The following is a 5064-nucleotide window of genomic DNA, read 5'->3' as shown; positions in this document are numbered from 1 at the left end:
ATTTTGTTAGTGCGAAAGAAAGACGGTTCGTGGAGAAAGTGCATTGATTTTAGAGCATTAAATAAAATCACAATAAAGAATCGTTATCCTCTTCCTCATATTGATGATTTGTTAGATCAGTTAAAAGATGCAGTTTACTTCTCTAAATTGGACTTGTGAAGTGGCTACCATCAGATCAGAGTTGCAGAACATGATGTATGGAAGACTACTTTCAAAACGAAGCAAGGACTCTATGAATGGATGGTTATGCCTTTTGGCTTAACTAATGCTCTAGCTACATTCATGCGAGTCATGAATGATGTATTTAGGCCATTCATTGATGATTTTGTAATAGTCTATTTAGATGATATTCTTGTTTTCAGTAGAACATGGGATGAACATGTAAAGCATGTAAAGCAGATTTTAGATGTTTTGAAAAGAGAAAATCTCTATGTAAAACTGTCAAAATGTGAATTTGGCAGAACATCTTTGAATTATTTGGGTTATATTGTAGGGGGTGGTGAATTGAAGATAGATCCCTCTAAGGTCGAAGTCATTGTAAATTGTCCTAAGCCCATCATTGCTACAGAAGTTAGAAGTTTCTTAGGGGGAATGCAATATTGGAGAAATTTAATTGCTAACTTTTCTTTGATTGCAACTCCTTTACATGCTTTGACAAGTGTGAAACAGGTGTTTCAGTGGGGAGGCAAATAGCAGAAAGCTTTCGACACATTGAAAGAAAGGATCAATACAGTGCCAGTACTAGCACTGTCGGATCTTCAACATCCATTTGAGATCGAGACAGATGCAAGTGAATATGCCATGGGGGAAGTGTTGATGCAACACAGAAATCCTATATGCTTTCATCTGAGACATTCAAATCAGCAGTAGTTAACTCTCCTACATATGATAAAGAATTGTATGCATTAGTTCAGAGTGTTAAAAAGTGGAAACATTACATAATGGGTAAAGAAACAATCATACATACAGATCATCAACCACTACAATACTTACACTCACAAACTAGATTGCTACAATCACGACATTACAGGTGGATGGATTTTCTACAACAATTTCATCTTGTTATCAGTTATAAGAAGGGCATACATAATAAGGTTGCAGACATGTTATCAAGACCAATTATAAATGCATCCACAATACTTAAGCATAATTCAATAATTCATGAAAGTTACATCAAACAATATGCTCAAGACACAGATTTTAAGGATGTATATGCAACTTTAAGTTAAGGCAAGCAGGTAGAAGAATTGGATTATTACATAAAGGAAAAACTCTTATATCATTTGGGAAAGTTATGCATTCCACAAACTGAAAGAGTTAATATAATTCAAGAAGCACATACTTCTCTCATATCAGGTCATTTTGGTGTAAGTAAAACAGTTGCACAATTACAAAGATTCTGCTATTGGCCACGAATGAATGAGACAATTTTTAGATATATTAAAGGATGTACTATGTGTGCTACGAGCAAGCCAAGTAATAGAAAATTAGGCTTGTATACTCCACTTCCAATTCCTTCTCGTCCTTGGGAAAGTGTTTCCATGGATTTTGTTCGGGGATTGCCAAAGTCTAGAAAGGGTCATGATTATTTGTATGTAGTTGTAGATAGGTACAGTAGGATGTGTATTTTGACACCATTTAATAAACAGGCACAACTGAACAAACTTCAAAGTTGTTCTTTCAAAATGTATGGGTTCATTTTGGGTTACCCACTTCTATTGTATCCGATCGAGATTCTCGATTTGTCGAGAAATTTTGGTCAAGTCTATGGGAGTTAATGGACACAAAGTTAAGAAGAGCACGACATTTCATCCGTAAATAGATGGTCAGACAGAAGTGGTCAACATGACAGTGATACAGTTGCTTCGAGGGTATTGTAGCAAGCATCCCAAACTTTGAGATGAGCATTTGTGTTATGTGCAACATGCTTACAACCATGCAAAACATTCTTCTACTCAGAGATCTCCTTTCAAGACTTGTTTTGGTTTTATACCAAAGTCTCCCTTGGATTTTGTCTTTGGTAAAGGCATAGCAATTGCTGGACACAATGATGTGGACAAAGCAACCAAGTTCATTGAACAAATCCAGGAAATTCACCAGGTAGTACAGGAACAGCTGGAAAGAAGCCAAACAAAGTATAAGGTGCAACATGACAAGCATCGAGTTGAGCATAGTTTTTAAGTTGGTGATCAAGTCTGGTTGTACATCAGCAAAGAAAGACTGCAAGGGTAAGGTAAAAATTTGAAACCAATTAGATATGTTCCTTTCAAAATACTTGACAAAAGTGGTGAAAATGATTTCTGCCTAGATCTACCAGCTTACATGCAAATATATTCTGTCGTAAATGTTGAAAACTTGAGATTGTAGAACCAGTCAAAGTTTGTGGAAAATTAGGGCAAAAAAGTTAAAAGTCAACCAGGGCAATGGTCAATGCCTATGTCAGCAGGACACGTGTCAACCCGGGAATGAGCCACGGGTCCTGGATGAAATCAACAGAGAAGGTGACGTGGAAATTTGTGTTTGGTTCACATGGGCCAATCCGGCACTGGCACGTGGCAGCCCGGATTTGCCCAATGTTGGCATGAAATTCCAGAATTTTCGGGTCAAGGAGGATCAAACCCTTGACCTCCCGGAGTGGCAATGACTTCGCCGAAATTAGCTCACCGGTTGGGCTGCCATCAGACTTGGTAATGAATATGATGAACTTGCTTTTATGTTGTGTCGGGATCTCTGTCGGAAAAAAATTTAGATGGTCGGGGTCAACCCCACGACCGCTGGTCCTTTGATTTTATGTTATTGGATTATCCCACATTCACCACAGTTTGCAACCACATATGGTATATCAATACCATATCACCGAAACATAACCAACGAAACAATGGAGTTAACACAAATCATATCGCATATCCAATGTATAACGGTAGAATGGTCGGCGGGGGTTTCGAACCCTCAACCTTCCAAAACCTTATATACAAATGACTTCGCATAACTCCGCTAACCAACATGCCGAAGGGTGGGACTTAGTTAACCAAGCCACTAATTTTTTAATAAACCATTGCAGGTGCCGAACCCGCCCTACTGCCAACACGCAGTTCGAGGTGGTTTTATGCAGGTCGAGGCGGGTTTTGCCAAACAAAGGGTGGTTTTGCAGGGACAAAGGTGGTTTTGGACCATTTCAGGGGGTCTATAGGTCACAGTGGCCAAATATGGTCAATTTTATACTCGTTTGACTCGAAATTTCGAGCTGAATGCAGTGGTGATGTACATTTTCTTATTTGAGACACTGTTTTTGAGCTCATACTTGTAACAACAATTTGAAGATAAAATAAAGAGGTCAGCACTGGAAGCGAAAGGACTAGGAGACATAACTAGAAAGTTTGGTGAACTCGTTTATTAAATTTGGCTGTGTTGATGTGTTTGAATGTGTTTTTAAATTGTTTATGTGTTTATGTTATTCACAATCTTTTCGTTCCGTTGCACTAAGTAACATAAGCGAATTCACGCATAGTCTATAATACCTTTTTCATTAATTGATCAGGCGTGCCTGCCCAAACGAGTTGCAGTGGGGCATGTCTGCCCGGTAAGTTGAACGAGGGCGACCCTGAACGAATGCGGAGGCGCTGCTGAATGATGGGGCGCTCCTGAATGATGGGGCGCTCCTGAATGAATGCGGTGATGTTGCTGAATGACGAGAGCGACCCTGAACAATGGACGGGCGTGGCTGAATGATTGCCCTGAACGAACAAAAGGCAAGGTTGAACGAAGGGCGACCTGAGGTGGGGCAACCATGAATGACAGTCCAAACTTAAAATTGGCAGAATTGTAAAGGTGAACTTGGGGTTGCCTTGCAAAGGTTGTACATGTATAATTACTTGTAAAAGTGTATTATTATTATTATTATTTGGGCAAACTCTAATTAGGGAGTTTCCTCTCCCATTAAAAGAAGATTGTATCCGCTATGCATATGTTTATAAATGATAATGATGATGAATGTATTTCCGCTGTGTTAAAAATATGAATGCTTAGTAAAAGTTGAAAAATATTCTAAGTGTTGAATGTTAGGCGTAGTCCGTACTTGAGAGTATTAGTGAAAAGAAATCGGGTAGTGGTGCCACATCTGCCTATGTGCGGTTGAAAGATTACTGCTAGAATAGGGGCGTGACAAATATGATGGCTTATCAATAGCATATGCCCAAAAAACCATAATCCATTTCATATGATACTTATTTGCATAAATTTGTTATAATTTATCAATTCAATTAATAGAGCAAAACAACATAACTAGTTTGGAGATAAACCTTAACTTTATATTTGTAAACACTGTTAATAATACCCTATCACATCATGGAGGCATATCATTCACCTAAATAAAATTAATAATTATGATTAATTATTAAACCAAATCCATCATATCTACTACACTCTGGGAGACATCAAATCTCTTAAAATGCAAATTTCTTTTAGAATGATTTTTTTGATCTCTCACAATACTTAATTGATCCAAATTAAAATGGATCTAAAGTAATTAATAATTAAATTAAAATTTTAAAAATACTTTTTTAAAATAAACATGCCAATTAACCTAATTAAATTTGTGCAAACCGTAGAACATCAATAAAATTGAAACAATACAGAAGATTATCATAACCGCTTGGCAAGGATGACACGCACAAATAAAAAGATGCTCCAATTTTTTAATGAAAGCTAAAGGAAGTATATGATACTTCCATCTCCCATCCAACACTAAACCATTCAGTGATTTAAAAAATAAAGGGTAACAATTACAAAGATAAATACAACTTACAAGTAAACAAGCAGTGATGAAATTTTACAAATACTCACTGTGATTTGGGGTTGGTATTAAAATTGTTTATTATTATATCATAATTAAGAATCTTGCGAGATTATTATATCATAATTAGGAATCTTGCGAGAGTGCGGCCACACGAAAGCACAATGTCCCATCGAGATGCATATCTCATATGTTTATACTTTTCTTATTAAATAAACTGCTTATGCTTTTCTTATTAAATAAACTTTTCATGTTTTGACGAAGCTGCCAAT

The 5064-nt window shown here is 36.9% G+C and overlaps 1 non-coding gene across 1 annotated transcript; it reads left to right on the top strand.

Annotated features, from left to right (window-relative positions):
* The first annotated feature begins 4592 nt into the window (after positions 1 to 4592).
* On the top strand, positions 4593 to 4696 carry LOC149164480 (U6 spliceosomal RNA). The gene has a single exon (XR_016261060.1). It is a non-coding gene; the product is annotated as a U6 spliceosomal RNA (small nuclear RNA).
* The last annotated feature ends 368 nt before the right edge of the window (positions 4697 to 5064 follow it).

This window comes from Pinus tabuliformis, chromosome 5_1 (genome assembly GCF_031772625.1).
Source record: "Pinus tabuliformis cultivar Carrire ecotype Pingquan chromosome 5_1, CPIR1, whole genome shotgun sequence".
In the NCBI taxonomy this organism is placed as follows: Eukaryota; Viridiplantae; Streptophyta; class Pinopsida; order Pinales; family Pinaceae; genus Pinus; species Pinus tabuliformis.
The sequence above is the reverse complement of the archived record's forward strand: the minus strand, read 5'-3'. Positions and strand labels throughout refer to the sequence as shown.